We start from the raw sequence: 18,367 nt of genomic DNA on the forward strand, positions 1-18,367 counted from the left end.
GTTAGGAATAAACTTTTGTTTCTTCAACTCTGTCTGCATCTGGGTCATACCTCAAACGTGATAGTACGAACTTGCCATGACTGACCCAACAGTCTCGGACCAGCTCCGCAGCTCCATCTCCTCCCAAGGAGCCACCATTGGAAGGCACAAGAAGTTGCTTCGCGGGCTTATGAAAGTGTTCCAGACCTTGACCGAACACTTGCTGGAGCAATTCCGTGGCTTGTCTGTCAGGCAGGCTACCACGACGGTAACCTCCCAGCCCCTCAGTAACTCGGCCGTTAGCGGCGCCGCCTTCCTGGTCACCCCAGTGTCCTGAGAACCCTGCTTACCACCTCTGGAGCACTACGGTGGAGATTCTGGGACCTGCCGGGCCTTTCTCTCCCAGTGATCTCTAATTTTCGAGCTGCAGCCTGCTTTGTTCCCCTCAGACCGTACATCATTACTCTGATGTCCGGGAGGGCACTTGCCTGGGCCACGGCAGTGTGGGAGCAACAATCCGCGGTCTGCCTCAGTCTGGAGGTGTTCAGGGAGGAAGTTCAGAAGATATTTGATTCTCTGTTGTCTCTGGTGGGCCATACCCAGACATTTTCCTCTCCCCTTACTCGCATTCCTTTTCATGCTATGTTGCTGTGGGGGAAACTGTCAAAATCTCTCCGGGTACTCATCGACTCTGGCGCTGATGAGAGCTTTATGGACGCTACCCTGGCTTCCGAGCTGGATATTCCCACTCAGCCCCTCTCCATTCCCATGGACGTTAGAGCACTGGACGGGCGTTCTATTTGCCGGGTCACCCACAATACCACCCCCATAAACCTACGTGTGTCAGGGAACCACAGTGAGACGATCCAGTTCCTGCTCATTAAGTCTCCCCAGGTTCCCGTGGTGTTGGGGTTCTCCTGGCTCCAGGGACACAATCCCCTCATTGACTGGTCTGCCGATGCTATCATGGGCTGGAGCCCATTCTGCCACACCCACTGCCTGAAGTCAATGCAGCCTGTTCCGGGACGTCTTCCTGGGGCCTCAGAGGCTACCCCGGGCCACTCCGCCATTCCTGCGGAGTACTAGGACCTCCGGGAGGTGTTCAGTTAGGCCCTGGCCACTTCGCTGCCACCACACTGACCCTATGACTGAGGGATTGATCTCCTTCCAGGCACCCCTCCACCCCGGGGATGACTGTACTCTCTGTCGGGTCCAGAGGCAAAGGCTATGGAGACGTACATTGTCAACTCATTGCGTCCGTGAATCCACTACAGAGGTCTCAACGACATCACGGTGAATAACCGCTACCTCTCATCTCATCGGCCTTCGAGCCACTCCAGGGGACCACCGTGTTCTCCAAGCTGGGCCTATGGAACGCCTACCACCTGGTACGGATGCGGGAGGGGGACAAGTGGAAGACTGCCTTCAACACAGCCAGCGGCCACTACAAGTACCTAGTCACGCCCTTTGGTTTTACCAACGCCCCTGCTGTGTTCCAGGCTCTGGTTAATGGTGTTCTCATGTTGAACCAGTTCGTCTTCATCTAACTCGATGACATCCCTGTCTTCTCCCACTCCACCAAAGAACACGTCCTCCATGTCCGACAGGTTCTCCAACACCTCCTGGAGAACCAGCTTTTTGTAAAAGCTGAGAAGTGCGACTTCCATCGCTCAACCATCCCCTTTCTGGGTTACATCATCGCATGCTGGGAGCGTACAGATGGATCCTAGGAAGGTGAGAGTGGTGGTGGATTGGCCCCAGACCACGTCCAGAGTCCAGCTGCAGCGGTTCCTGGGCTTCACCAACTTTTATCACCGCTTTATGCGGGGCTACAGCACCCTGGCTTCCCCACTGTCTGCACTCACCTCTCCCAAAATTCTGTTCACGTGGTCTCCAGCTGCTGATCGGGTGTTCCGGGATCTCAAACACCTCTTCACCACAGCTCCCATCTTGGTTCATCCTGATCCGTCCCACCAGTTCGTGGTGGAGGCCGATGCTTCTGATGTTGGAGTGGGGCCTGAGACTGCTTGCTGTTTTGTACCTTACCCCACCGTTCTGGATCATACCTCAAATGTGATAAATGTAATATGACATCCATCTAACCTGGAGGAGGAAATTATTGTCCAAAAACAAACAAGTGGCACTGACCCAATGATAAAGATAATGAATATGCTCAATTATGTTGAAAATGTTGATATCTGATAGACAGAGTTTTCATTGTCTTCTCTTTACAGCAAGAGCCATTTGCTTCAAAACTGTTTTTCCGTGATTGTATTTTAAAATATTGCGATAAGCCTGGCTGGGTCTCTCTGCTTTTCTCTCTGACAGTTGCAACTCAACATTCATCTATTTGGCAATTGACGCACGCGCTGCTGAAATTGCAGGCCCTTTGGACTGTAGGCAATGCGATTTAAAACATTCCACACTTTTGTTTTTTAAAGACGCTAACTATCATTCGTGGCAAAAATCAAGCTTTCTAGTGTAGTAGCCTATGTTTAATGATTTTATTTCGGTATAGTTAGGAGTAAGCTAATTACTCTATATCATTTTGACATTTAATTAAATTTACTTTAGGGAAAGCTTAGCTTTGCCTAGCCTTATGGACGCGCCGCTTATGCCTTTGACTTTGTAATTTTAATGTAGCAGATGTAAAAATAAACATCTGAGAGGGGTCCCTAATTCTGAGAGGGGTCCCTACATCTGAGAGGGGTCCCCACTTTAGGGGAAAAGAAAAGTGTATTGAAAAAATATATAAATGAAACATGCAACAATTTCAAAGATTTTACTGAGTTACAGTTCACATAATAAAATCAGTCAATTGAAATCAATTCATTTGGCCCTAATCTATGGATTTCACATGAAATACAGATACAATTCTGTTGATCACAAAAAAAAGTTAGGGGCGTGGATCAGAAAACCAAACAGTGTCTAGTATTACCACCATTTGCCCCATGCAACGCAACATATCTCCTTCGCATAGAGTTGATCAGGCTGTTGATTGTGGCCTGTGGAATGTTGTACCACTCCTCTTCAATGGCTGTGCGAAGTTGCTGGATATTGGCGGGAACTGGAAGACGCTGTACACATCGATCCAGAGCATCCTGAACATGCTCAATGTGTGACATGTCTGATGAGAATGCAGGCCTGTGCATTCCTTCCCTTTCAAATTACCATCTATAAAATGCCACTGTGTTCATTGTCTGTAGCTTATGCCTGCCCATACCATAACTCCATCGTCACCACGGGGGACTTTGTTCACAACGTTGACATCCGCTAACCGCTAATCCACACGAAACCATACATGCTGTCTGCCATCTGCCCGGTAGAGTCACAACAGGGATTCATCCATGAAGAGCACACTTCTTCTGGGTGCCAGTGGCCTATCGAAGGTGAGCATTTGCCCACTGAAATCGGTTACGACTCCGAACTGCAGTCAGGAGGTCAGTACCCTGGGGAGGACAACGAGCATGCAGATGAGTTCCCTTAGACGGTTTCTGACAGTTTGTGCAGAAATTATTCTGTTCTGCACATCCACAGTTTCATCAGCATTCCGGGTGGCTCGTCTTAGACGATTCCACAGGTGTAAAAAACGGATGTGGACGTTTTAGGCTGGCGTAGTTACACGTGGTTTGCGGTTGTGCCAGCTGGTTGGACGTACTGCCACATTCTCTAAAACAACATTGGAGGTAGCTTATGGTAGAGAAATTAACATTAAATCTCTGGCAACAGCTCTGGTGGACAGTCCTGCAGTCAGCATGCAAATTGCACGCTCCCTCAAAACTTGAGACATCTGTGGCATTGCGTTGAGTGGCCCTTTATTGTACCCAGCACAAGGTGCACCTGTGTAATGATAATGCTGTTTAATCAGCTTCTTGATATGCCACACCTGTCAGGTGGATGGATTATATTGACAAATGAGAAATGCTCACTGACAGGGATGCAAACAAATGTGTGCAAAACATTTGAAAGAAATAAGCTTTTTGTGTGTATGGAATATTTCTGGAATCTTTTATTTCAGCTCATTAAGAATGGGACGAATACATTACATGTTGCATTTATATTTTTGATGAGATTAGGTTGAAGATACTGTATCCTTTAAGACCGGATATTTACAGTTTCAATGCCTCAGCCAAGAGTGCTTTGGTGGGAGGTTTCATCCCCACTCCTCTCCCCTGTAACTATTCCCCAGGTCATTGCTGTAAATGAGAATGTGTTCTCAGTCAACGTACCTGGTAAAAGAAGGGTTAAATACAAATAAATATGATTTACTGTTTTGTTGTGTGCTGTGTGTGTTGCAATATGTCCTGAAGAGAAATAGGCTATATTACATTATAATAAACTGTGAAACTGCTGTTTCCTCAATAATCAATAAGAACAAAACTGACAGTAGTAGCCTATTAATGTACTTTATTCAGTTCTAAAAGTTATTACCACAACTATCATCCCCATAATAAACTACATATATAAAAGTCGAATTACGCACAGAACGATTCCCAGTGAGGATGGAATATGCCACCATGCCCATCATAAATAAAGGAATGCATTGTGTTGACAATCTGTAATGTATGATATTATCCAATAAGCATTCGATGTGCCCTTTTGCCTATATACGCTGATTCAATTTTGAAAATCAGTTATGTATCTTTGCGCACAAAACATTTGAAAACGATCTGGAAGCGCCTGCAACCGATGAATTCCCCAGTCGAACTACAATGTTGCCTGGACAGCGGGAACCGTTTAACCGAATCTGAACGTGGGAATGAGCGTGTGTGTCCACCGCAACGTACAGGTGTGTGTTCGTGCATTCGGGAACACCACCAGGCCTGCTCGTTCCAGTGCGCGCTGTCTGGGCATGTGAGCGGTGGTCAGCCCGGCCAACTGGCGGTGGCCAGCGTCACTGTGCGTTGTCATGGAAAGTTGGAACGTGCGTATCGTGGCTTCCCCTTTTCACCAGTTTGTAAGAGGGAGATAAAACGATTCTCAGTTTTCCCTCGAAGCTAGCTTGCAGCAGGTGCCAACAGATCACCTGACAGATGGACAGATGGACTGACCGGCCTTTTAAAATATCTCAGCACCGAACGTGCGCGAAACCACAGCTGTTGAATGAGGAGAGGAAAAAAAACAATTTCCCGCTGTGATGGTGATATTTCTCTCCATAGGTTACAGCTCTCCCTTTTCCAATTACAATTCTCAATGTAAGGATATGGATCAAAACATTGTGACAACTTTCTCATGATCATCTGACCTTTTCTGAGTCTAGAGGCATCAGGCATTTATCTCTACCCCCTTTCATTAAAATCAATATATTGACATGGTTAGATGTATGCCCAATCTCACATGAATGCAGTTATGCCCTCTGCTCGTGATGTGTGGTACTACAGGCTTGAACTGCAAGCATGTATGCAGAACATACAGTACAAACGGACTAGATTCAGCCACGGGCCAATTTTTTCTTGAGCAGATGGTCAGGGCGCCAGAACATAATTACAAATAATATGTAGACTGCAAATTGATAGCAAGAAGCCCAACGAGATACAATATTTAACTAAAACATAATAATTTCAAACTTCCAGTTTTATACGATCACATACTGTATATCTCTCTATTATGTGTGGGAGTACTTTGGAACAGATTCCCAACATTAAAATCACTTGGAGCTGATTTGCTGGTGTTTATTTTTTTCTCAGAAAACAAGAGGGGGGAATAAAATCACCCACCAGTTGGGGAAGCCTGCAGCACAGTAAGCCACTGTTGCCTCCACTGCTCTGACAGACTGACTGACATAGAGGAGGTCTATGGTAAAGATAAGAATGTAGTGACATAACTCATCAGCCATCTGGCGATATGTTGGACCCACCTATATGGAGGATGGCAGGGGACAAATAGAGAGGGGTAAAGAAGAATGATGGGGGGGAAAAAAGGGAAACAAATATATATATATATATATGAGAGAGAGAAGCAAAGAGTTAAGAGAAGAATATAGTTGAGTGGGAGAGAGTTGGAAAGGGATTTGGCAATCATGTAACTTGAACAGGGCTGAGGAGAGTTCTTTAGCTCGGAACTCATCCATAGTTTAATTGAAGAATAACACACAGGTTCATCAGCTGTGTCACTAAGCTCCTGTTTCTGCTGACTCAGTGCGTGTCCGCGTGTGTGTGTAAGGGTATGTATGTGCAAGAATGTAGGTGACGAGTGTGTATCCTATTTTATGTTGACATTTCGAGAATTAGTGTGTCACACACACGCACACACACATGGTCGACTTAATGAGATCTCAACTCCCACAGTTAGCATAGAAAACAACTTTGCCCAGAAACACACACACACACACACAGTAATACAGTGTATAGTGCATTCGGAAAGTATTCAGACCCCTTGACTTTTTCCACATTTTGTTATGTTAAAGCCTTATTCTAAAACGGATTAAATCGTTTCTCCCCCTCATCATACCATACAGAATAGACATAATGACAAAGAGAAAACAGTTATTTTTGTCCAAATTTATATATATATATATATATATATATATGTATATATATATATATAGATGTTCTATCGGGTTCAAGTCCGGGCTCTGGCTGGGCCACTTAATGATATTCAGAGACCTGTCCCGAAGCCACTACTGCGTAGTCTTGGCTGTGGCCTTAGGGTCATTGTCCTGTTGGAAGGTGAACCTTCGCCCCAGTCTGAGGTCCTGGGCGCTCCAGAACAGGTTTACATCAAGGAAGGTTTTGTATTTCTGTGTTTGGCCTGGTATGGTTCCCAATCAGAGGCAGCTGTCGATCGCTGTCTCTGATTGAGAACCATACTTAGGTAGCCTGTTTTCCCACTACGATTTGTGGGTAGTTATTTTCTGTTTAGTGTGTGTTGCACCTGACGGAGCTGTTTCGGTTGTTCTCTTTTGTTACTTTGTATTTAGTGTTCAGTTCAGTTTATTAAAATGATGAACACTTACCACACTGCACCTTGGTCCTCACCTTCTTCTCCCGACAACAGCCGATACACCATCTGGCCACTCTACCATAAAGACCTGATTGGTACAGTGCTGCAGAGATGGTTGTCCTTCTGGAAGGTTCTTCCATCTCCACAAAGGAACTCTGGAGCTCTGTCAGAGTGACCATTGATCACCTCCCTGACCAAGGCCCTTCTCCCCCGATTGCTCAGTTTGGCCAGGCGGCCAGCCCTAGGAAGAGTCTTGGTGGTTCCAAACTTCTTCCATTTAAGAATGAGGGAGTCCTCTGTGTTATTGGGGACCTGCAATGCTGCATACAATTTTTGGTACCCTTCCCCAGATCTGTGCCTCGATACAATCCTGTCTCGGAGGTCTACGTACAATTCCTTCAAACTCATGGCTTAGTTTTTGCTCTGACATGCACCGTCAACAGTGGGACCTCATATATGTGTGTGCCTTTCCAAATCATGTCGAATCAATTGAATTTACCACAGGTGGGACTCCAATCAAGTTGTAGAAACATCTCAAGGATGATCATTGGAAACAGGATGCACTTGAGCTCAATTTCGAGTCTCATAGCAAAGGTTCTGAATACTTATGTAAATAAGATATTTCAGTTTTTTATTTTTAATGCATTTGCAAAAAAATCTAAAAACATGTTTTCACTTTGTCATTATTGTCACGCCCTGACCATAGAGAGCCCTCGGTTCTCTATGGTGTTTAGGTCAGAGCGTGACTGGTGGGGTTATCTAGTTTATAGATTTCTAGGTTGGTGGTTTGTGTGGTTCCCAATTAGAGGCAGCTGGTAATTGTTGCCTCTAATTGGGGATCATATTTAGGTAGTCTTTTTCCCCACCTGCATTTGTGGGATATTATTGTGTGTTTGTGCACCACGTAGTCACGTTTCATTGTTCGTTTATTGATTTATTGTTTTTGTTTTAAGTTTCACTTTTGAAATAAATATGAGGAACTCAACCTCCGCTCCGCCTTGTTCCTATTCCTACGACAACCGTGACAGTTCTGGGGTATTGTGTGTAGATTGATGATGACATTTTTTTAAATCCATTTTTTTAAATCCATTTCAGATTAAGGAAACCTCCCACAATAGGTACCTGTTCTTCTCTGTCGTAACCTGTTGATTCCATTTGTCCAATGGCCTCAGGATCCCGTCACGGTATCTCTGTGCATTCAAATTGCCATCGATAAAATACAATTGTGTTTGTTCTCTGTAGTTTATGCCTGCCCATACCATAACCCCACCACCACCATGGGGCACTCTATTTACAACACTGACATCAGCAAAAAGCTTGCCCATACACATGTCTGCCATCTGCCCAGTACAGTTGAAACCGAGATTCATCCGTTAAGAGCACACTTATCTAGCGTGCCAGTGGCCATTGAAGGTGAGCATTTGCCCACTGAAGTTGGTTACAAAACCGAACTGCAGTCAGGTCAAGACCCTGGTGAGGATGACAAACACGCAGATGAGCTTCCCTGAGACGGTTTCTGACAGTTTGTGCAGAAATTTTTTGGGTGTGCAAACGCAGTTTCATCAGCTCTCTGGGTAGAGGGTCTCAGATGATCCCGCAGGTGAAGAAGCAGGATGTGGAGATCCTGGGCGGTTACATGTGGTCTGCAGTTGTGAGGCCGGTTGGACGTACTGGACGTTTTTCAAACGTCGTTGGAGGCGGCTTATGGTAGAGAAATGGACATTAAGTTCTCTAGCAACAGTTCTGGTGGACATTCCTGCAGTCCGCATGCCAATTGCATGCTCCCTTAAAATGTGAGAAATCTGTGGCATTGTTGTAACGGCTGTCCTCTTCGTCTGATGAGGAATAGGAATCATCGGACCAACACGCAGTGTGGTAAGTGTTCATAGTAAATTTAATTAAATAAACTGAACACTGAATGACAAAAAACAACGAAGAAAGTGAACGACACGAAACAGTCCTGTAAGGTGAAAAAACACAAAACAGGAAACAACTACCCACCAACACAGGTGGGAACAGGCTACCTAAGTATGGTTCTCAATCAGAGACAACAATTGACAGCTGCCTCTGATTGGGAACCATACCAGGCCAAACACATAGCAATACAACAAACAGAACATAACATAGAATTGAAAACATAAAATGCCCACCCTAACTCACCAAACCAAAATAAAGACATAAAAAAGGAACTAAGGTCAGGACGTGACAATTGTGTTGTGTGACAAAACTGCACATTTTAGATTGGCCTTTTATTGTCCCCAGCACAAGGTGCACCTGTGTACGGATAATGCTATTTAATCAGCTTCTTGATATGCCACACCTGGATGGATTATCTTGGCAAAGGAGAAATGCTCACCAACATGGAAGTAAACAAATGTATGCGCAAAATTGAGAGAAATAAGCTTTTTGTGTAATAAAACATTTCTGGGATCTTTTATTTCAGCTCATGAAACATGGGATCATATATTTTTGTTCAGTGTACTTCAGTGTAATGTAATAATAGTAGACGGCACTACTGTAAATGAACACCTTCACCTACATTTAGGCCTACTTGTAAACAACATCCGTCTGTCTATCCTGACTGAAGGTCTCAGTGACTAAACTGTAAAACTCCTTCCTGTTTGCCCTCCCTTTTAAAAGTCTCTCGGTCTCAAATCTCGATGGAGATGATGGCAATGGATGAGATTCGACCTTGATCGGTCCGGTTTTGACTGTATGTCTTTATCCGTTTCAGCACAGAAAATAACTTCTCGAGGTCTCCCGAGTGGCGCAGTGGTCTAAGCCACTGCATTGCAGTGCTAGCTGTGCCACTAGAGATTCTGGGTTCGAGTCCAGGCTCTGTCGCAGCCGATCGCGACCGGGAGACCCATGGGGCTGCGCAAAATTGGCCTAGCGTCGACCGGGTTAGGGGAGGGTTTGGCCGGCAGGGATATCCTTGTCCCATCGTGCATTAGCGACTCCTGTGGCGGGCCTGGCGCAGTGCATGCTGATACGGTTGCCAGGTGTGTCCTCCGACACATTGGTGTGGCTGGCTTCCAGGTTAAGTGGGCATTGTGTCAAGAGTCAGTGCGGCTTGGTTGGGTTGTGTTTCAGAGGCCGCACGGCTCTGGACATTCGCCTCTCCCGAGTCTGTACGGGAGTTGCAGCGATGAAACAAGACTGTAACTACCAATTGGACACCATGAAATTAGGGAGAAAAAGGGCTAAAAAATACAAATGTAAAAATATAAGAAAATTACTTCTCAATGGATTCTGTTGTGGCTGGCATAATGAGGACCAGCTGCAGTAAGTTTGTCGATGCGTCAGGTCATACTGGAGCAAAAAGCTGAGGAGCTATCCAGGTGATTTGTCTTGTACCATTTGTGAACTGTAGAATCTTAGCCTTAAGTCTAACAAAATCGAAGTACTTGGCATTACATTGACAAGCTGTCGTTTGCTGGTATCAAACATTTGTGACATAGTTTTGATTTTTTTGCATTCCACTAAGCCAAGGAAATTAAGTTCACCAAAGTGGTCAAACTTGGCTTTCATCTGAACATTGATATTGTCCAGTATGTTGTCGCAGATTCAGTCTCTCTACTTTGGTAGGCTTTTTATTACGAGTTTTGCTTTCTGCCAGGCCCAGTTCGTTGCATTTCTGCTCGAATCGCCCATAGAAACTCATAGAATCAGTCTTGCCGCTGCCGTTCCAGTGCTTTCATTGTGTCTCTGATACGAGTACGGCAAAAACCTATATCCACAATTTCTTGAGACAATATGTGTGGGCATAGGCAGATGTTGCAATTGGAGGATACATTTTATGCATATTCTAAAATAGTATTTAATAGACTATATCTCTCGGTACAAAAATATAGCACTACACCACTGCTTGCAAACTTTTTTTTCTTTTTTCCCCCATGTGGTTTCTTCCTTCATAGACTCCATAAAATGGTGACCTCTTCCTAAATAAATGGTCACATGATACATTTTGTGTATGATTTCCTAGAAACAAGGGGTGGCTCAACTAACCCTTTGGCTCAACTTACTCCACTCTCATCTGCTGTGCCCCAAGCATATTTCCTCTAATACTGTAAACAAATAATTGTGCAAGAATGCAAAGAGCGTTCTTTTACAGAGAGCGGGAATGTCTCATAGCTGTTTCACCTAAATCCAAATTAAAACATGTCTCTCCTTCTTTCTCGCTCTCTTCTCCTTTTTCGATTATGGCTGAGAAGTGAACAATCACTCCTTGGCAGTGGTTGTGTGTGTGAGGGTAAGCCCTTGGTATGTCTGTGGAATGGACTGATGGAGAATGAAACGTGTTTGTGAGTGAAATATCTACAGTACCACTCCCTCCAGTAATCTTATATATATTAAACTGAATGAACCTTCAGCTACAGCCCTGATAACATTTACAGACCAACACCACGTGAGAGACAAGGTGTATGTGTATGTGTGTGTGTGTGTGTGTGTGTGTGTGTGTGTGTGTGTGTGTGTGTATACTGTACCAATGTGTACAGTAAGTGCACCTACAAGCATGAATGACTGAGGGTTTATTTGTATATGTGTCGGTGACTGTGTCACACAATACTATGAGTATTGTAGACTGAATGGGGGGTGTAGAGAGTAGAGAGAGAGAGAGAGAGAGAGAGAGAGAGAGAGAGAGAGAGAGAGAGAGAGAAAGAGAGAGAGAGACGCTTTCAAGGCTGAATCAATTAACAAAACAACAACAAAAATCACGAAAATGTACTTTCACAAAAAATTGCTTCCTCTCCACCCTTAAACTGACCACTATAGAAACAAATGACCTCAAACCCCAGAATATCTCAAATTCCAAACCTCCGTCTATCTTTACTGTTTATTCTCCTTAACTGTTCTCTGTCATATTCTATAGCATGTCTCTTCGTCTGTACTGTGTGTAGTGAACATTGAGAGGGATCTTCCCATTCCTGTCCCATAACAGCCAGCTACAAAAGTTTCTGTTCAATCTCTGCTCCCTAAACAGGACTGACAGAGTCTTGGACACCAAGCACAGCAGATGAATTCAGTCATTACAGATAGCCATTCTATGAATCATCGGCCAAACCACTCTTAGCGTTTTGACCTTTCTCCTGGGACAGCTGTGGAGAGCGTGCCATGGAGAGGAAGCGCACGTCTACATGACCGCCGACAAACTTTAGGGGATCCCCCCTGCCTCATCCATCCTTTGGAATAACTGAGAAGAGGACCAAGGGATCAAATGCCAAATGGGAAATACAGTATCTCTCGAGCTTGTTCCATCCTTCTCACTCACCCTCACTTTCTCTCTCCTTCCCTCCCTCTCTCCCTCTCTCTCTCTCTCACTCTCTCTCCCACTAACCCCCCCTCTACCTCTGTTTCCATCCATATTCTTAGCATATTTCCAGTAAGTGAATGAGTTCATGGGCCTTGTTATTTTTACAGTTTAGTTTAGAGGGTTCAGTGGCTTAAAGAGGAAGACAAACAAAGTGAAAGTGAAAGGAAAGAGAATATACTCAAACCTGACAAAGTGTCAGCCATACTTCACTGTAAAGAAGTAGACTACATAGCATTGAACATGCATACCCATAAAACAGATGTAACAGGTGTTGGTGTCTCACACAAGAGGTGAGAGTTCAATCAGTGACCGCTTCCAACTGCCTTAGATAGCAAAAGCCCTCAGGCACATGGAAATATGATATATACAGTGCCTTCGGAAAGTATTCAGACCCCTTGACTTTTTCCACATTTTGTAATGGTACAACCTAAAATGGATTAAATAAATACAAATTCTCAGCAATCTACACACAATACCCCATGACAAAGCGAAAACAGGTTTTTAGAAATGTTTGCACACACACCTGTCTATATAAGGTCCCACAATTGACAGTGCATGTCAGAGCCTAAATTGAGCCACGAGGTTAAAGGAATTGCCTGTAGAGCTCTGAGACAGGATTGTGTCGAGGCACAGATCTAGGGAAGGGTACCAAAAAATGTCTGCAGTGTCCCTAAGAACACTGTCACGACTTTCGCTAAAGTTGGTCCCTCTCCTTGTTTAACCCTCTGTTCCCCCATGTTTTTTTTGTGAGTGATTGTTTGTTTGTAATACGGCCTGTCATGACCCCACTATTTCGTGGCAACAAAGGGCTCTCAAGGGGTGGTCACGAAAGTGGTTTCAAGGGGTTTCCATCGGCGCGACTACGGTGTCCAGACCAGGTCTCCACCGTGAGCATCCCCTCAGAATATGCCGATTTGGCTCTCGCCTTCTGTAAGAAGAGGGCAACTCAATTACCACTCCATCGACGGGGGGATTGGGCGATAAATCTCCTGGTAGATGCAGCACTTCCCCAGGAGTCATGTGTAACCTCTGTCACAGGAGGAGACGGCGACTATGGAAACATATGGCTCCGAATCCCTGGGGCAGGGATACAGTCGGCCCTCCACTTCACCTGCCTCCTCAAGATTCTTTTTTGTGAAGAAGAAGGATGGAGGTCTGCGTCCGTGTATTGACTATCGAGGCATCAACCAGATCACTGTGAGGTACAGCTACCCGCTGCCTCTCATTGCCAGTGCGATCGAGTCAATGCACAAGGCGCTCTTCTTCACAAAATTGAATCTCAGGAACGCTTACAACCTGGTGCGTATCCGGGAGGGGGACGAGTGGAAGATGGCATTTAGTACCACCTCGGGGCACAATGAGTACCTCGTCATGCCGTATGGGTTGAAGAATGCTCCATCAGTCTTCCAGGCCTTTGTTGATGAGATTTTCCAGGACCTGCACAGGCAGGGTGTAGTGGTATATATTGAACGACATTCTGATATACTCCGCTACACGCGCCGAGCATGTGTCCCTGGTGTGCAGGGCGCTTGGTCGACTGTTGGAGCATGACCTGTACGTCAATGTCAGTTCTTCCAACACGCTACTTCCTGGGGTACCGCATTTCCACATCAGGGGTGGAGATGGAGAGTGACCGCATTTCAGCCCTACGTAATTGGCCAACTCCCACCACGGGAAAATATGTGCAGCGGTTCCTAGGGTTTGCCAACTACTACCGGAGGTTTATCCGGGGCTTTGGTCAGGTAACGGCTCCCATTACCTCACTGCTGAAGGGGGGACCGGAGTGACTGCAGTGGTCGGCTGAGGCGGACAGGGCTTTTGGTCACCTGAGGGCTTTGTTTACCTCGGCTCCCGTGCTGGCTCATCCGGATCCCTCTTTGGCGTTCATAGTGGAGGTGGACGCGTCCGAGGCTGGGATAGGAGCTGTGCTCTCTCAGTGCTAACGGTACGCCACCGAAGCTCCGCCCCTTTTCCTTGTTTTCGAAGAAGCTCAGCCCGGCGGAGCAAAACTATGATGTGGTGGACCGGGAGCTGTTGGCTGTCGTCAAGGCTCTGAAGGCGTGGAGACATTGGCTTGAGGGGGCGAGACACCCTTTTCTCATCTGGACTAACCACCGCAATCTGGAATACATCTGGGTGGTGAGGACACTGAACCCTCGCCAGGCAAGTTGGGCCATGTTTTTTACCCGTTGTGTGTTCACCCTGTCCTACCGACCAGGTTCCCAGAAAGCTAAGGCAGACGCACTGTCCCAGATATATGACACAGAGGAGCGGTCCATGGATCACACTCCCATAGTCCCGGCCTCGTGCCTGGTGGCACCAGTGGTGTGGGAGCTGGACGCGGACATCGAGCGGGAGTTACGTACAGAGCCCACTCCTCTCCAGTGTCCAGCTGGGCGTCTGTACGTTCCGTCTGCTGTCCGCAACCGGTTGATCTATTGAGCCCACACATCACCCTCCTCTGGTCATCCTGGCATCGGTCGGACGGTGCGCTGTCTTAGTGGGAAGTACTTGTGGTCCACCTTGGCCAAGGACGTGAGGGTTTATGTTTCCTCCTGCTTGGTGTGCGCCTAGTGCAAGACTCCCAGGCACCTGCACAGAGGGAAGTTTCAACCCTTACCCGTTCCACAACAGCCGTGGTCGCACCTGTTGGTGGACTTCCTGACGAATCTTCCTCCCTCACAGGGCAACACCACGATCCTGGACGTTGTGGATCGGTTTTCTAAGTCCTGCCGTCTCCTCCCTTTGCCTGGTCACCCTACGGCCCTACAGACTGCGAAGGCCCTGTTCACTCACGTCTTCCGGCACTACGGGGTGCCTGAGGACATAGTCTCTGATCGGGGTTCCCAGTTCACGTCCAGGATCTGGAGGGCATTTATAGAACGTCTGGGGGTCTCTGTCAGCCTCACCTCACCTCAGGTTTTCACCCCGAGAGTAAAGGGGATGTGGAGAGAGTTAACCAGGATGTGGGTAGGTTTCTGTGGTCATATTGCTAGGACCGGCCGGGGGAATGGGCGGCATTCATCCCCTGGGCTGAGGTGGCCCAAAACTCACTCCGCCACTCCTCCACTAACCTCTCCCACTTCCAGTGCATCCTGGGGTATCAGCCGGTTCTGGCACCTTGGCATCAGAGCCAGATCGAGACTCCTGCAGTGGACGAATGGTTTAAGTGCTCGGAGGAGACCTGGGACACCGCCCATGTGCACCTGCAATTGGCCGTGAGGCAGCAGAAGGCGAGCGCCAACCGCCACCACAGTGAGGCCCCAATGTTCGCACCGGGGGACCAGGTCTGGCTCTCGATCCGAAACCTGCCCCTCCACCTGCCCTGCCGGAAGCTGGGCCCGCGGTTTGTGGGGCCATTCAAAGCCCTGAGGAGACTGAACGAGGTATGCTACAGGTTACAGCTTCCCCCAGATTACCGTATTAATCCCTCGTTCCATGTGTCTCTCCTCAGGCCGGTGGTGGCTGGTCCACTCCAGGGGTCTGAGGTGCGGGAGGTTCCTCCGCCCCCTCTGGACATCGAGGGGGCCCCGTTGTATGCTGTTCAAGCCATCCTGGACTCGAGGCATCGGGTGAGGGGCCTTCAGTACCTCATGGATTGGAAGGGGTACGGTCAGGAGGAGAGATGTTGGGTTCCGGTGGAGGACGTCTTGGACCCTTCGTTGCTGCGGGAGTTCCACCGTCTCCATCCGGAACGCCCTGCGCCTCGTCCCCCTGGGTCAACGCCGAGGTCGTGTCTGTGCGCTGCTGGAGCTGCGTGTCAAGGGGGGGGGTACTGTCACGACTTCCGCCGAAGTCGGTCCCTCTCCTTGTTCGGGCCCGATCCACTTTTCATTTTCCATTTGTTTTGTCCTTGTCTTACACACCTGGTTTCAATCCGCCAATTACTTGTTCATTATTTAACCCTCTGTTCCCCCATGTTTTTTGTGTGAGTGATTGTTTGTTTGTAATACGGTCCGTTATTGTGGGCTCGATTAATTGTGTTTTATTTTGTGAATTTAATTTAATTTAGTAAATTACGTTTAGTACTCATATCTGCTGTCTTGCGCCTGACTCCTCTGCACCAGCTACACACAGGCACTATTACAAACACAGTGGCCTCCATCATTCTTGAATAGAAGAAGTTTGGGACCACCAAGACTCTTCCTAGAGCTGGCCGCCTAGCCAAACTGAGCGATCGGGGAGAAGGGCCTTGAACTCTGACAGAGGTCTAGAGTTCCTCTGTCGAGAACAACCATCTTTGCAGCACTCCACCAATCAGGCCTTTTGGTAGAGTGGCCAGACGGAAGCCACTACTCTGTAAAAGGCACATGACAGCCCACTTGGAGTTTGCCAAAAGGCACCTAAAGACACCCAGACCATGAGAAACAAGATTTTCTGGTCTGATGAAACCAAGATTTAACTCTTCATCAGCCTGAATGCCAAGCATCTGGAGGAAACCTGGCGCAATCCCTACGGTGAAGCACGGTGGTGGCAGCATCATGTTGTGGGGATGTTTTTCAGCGGCAGGGACTGGGAGACTAGTCAGAGAGGAGGAATGGAGAGGCAAAGAGGAATGGAGCAATGTACAGAGAGATCCTTGATGGAAACCTGCTCCAGAGCACTCAGGACCTCAGACTTGGGCAAATGTTCACCTCCCAACAGGACAACAACCCTAAGCACATTGCCAAGACAACGTTAGGAGTGGCTTCAGGTCAAGTCTCTGAATGGCCTTGAGTGGCCCAGCCAGAACCCGATTGAACATCTCTGGAGAGACCTGAAAATAGCTGACAGAGCTTGAGAGGATCTGCAGAGAAGAATGGGAGAAACTCCCTAAATGCAAGTGTGCCAAGCTTGTAGCATCATACCCAAGAAGTCACGAGGCTGTAGTCGCTGCCAAAGCATAGCTGCTTCAACAAAGTACTGAGTAAAGGGTCTGAACACTTATATAAATGTTATATTTTACATTTGTATTTTTAAAACATTTGCACTTTTTTAAATAAAAAACAGTTTTTGCTTTGTCATTATGGTCTATTGTGTGTAGATTGATGATGAAAAAAAAAACAATTTAATCAATTTTATAATAAAACTGTAAAGTAACAAAATGTGGAAAAAGTCAAGGGGTCTGAATACTTTCACTGTACATACACCCTATGTAAAACAATGTACATACACCCTATGTAAAACAATGTACATTCAGTATACCTTATTTAAAATAAATCCCTTATTGTTCAATTGATTTGTGATTTAATCTAGCCCAGTATTTCCCCTGCCACGACTGGGTAGAGTAGCTTTGGTAGACTAGCTTTGCTGACCAAATTTAATCTTCTCTCTTATGGGAACATCTCAGTGTTGTCTAAGACCCATGTGTGATGTTGCTCGGGAACTCTCTGTGGCAAACACACTCTCCATACCGATGCCTTTCTTGTACACTTGAAAAGACGCATGCACACAGGCATGCTCGTTTTACTATCCTTGTTGGCACCAAATAATTGATTCCCGTTAATAATCCTATTTTCCCTGACCACTGTTACTATTGCACTTCCATTCTGACCTTGCAAACAGCCAGTGCTGTCAGGGGAGAAAACAACACTCCTCGCTTTGAAGACAAACCTTACAGTCATGTGATTAGCCAAATTCTAATGATCCTAAAAATAGTTTCACTCCTCTTTATCCCAGGCTTGACCAGGCCAATTTGCCTTACAGAGTGGAGATCAAAAGGTGAAACTCACTGAAATAATACATTTGATGACACAGTGGTAGCAATACATGGTTTCAACATCTTCAGAAGAGATGTTCAGAGTAATATTCCTGTACATCTTAGAGAGGATCTCATGTCAAATGCAATTGAATTAATATGGTTTATGGCTACAGGTTCACCTGCTTCACCTAAAGCCCCTTCTTGTGGGAAGCTGCTATAGACCCCCAAGTTCTAACAGTCTGTATCTGGATAATATATGTGAAATGCTTGATGATGTACAGTATGTGATATCAACAGAGCGGTATATTTTCTGGGTGACCTAAATATTGACTGGCTTTCATCAAGCTGCCCACTCAAGAAAAAGCTTCAAACTGTAACTAGTGCCTGCAACCTGGCTCAGGTTATTAGTCAACCGACCAGGGTATTTACAAACAGCAAAGGAATGAAATCAT

This window comes from Oncorhynchus tshawytscha, linkage group LG18, assembly GCF_018296145.1.
Source record: "Oncorhynchus tshawytscha isolate Ot180627B linkage group LG18, Otsh_v2.0, whole genome shotgun sequence".
Classification (NCBI taxonomy): domain Eukaryota; kingdom Metazoa; phylum Chordata; class Actinopteri; order Salmoniformes; family Salmonidae; genus Oncorhynchus; species Oncorhynchus tshawytscha.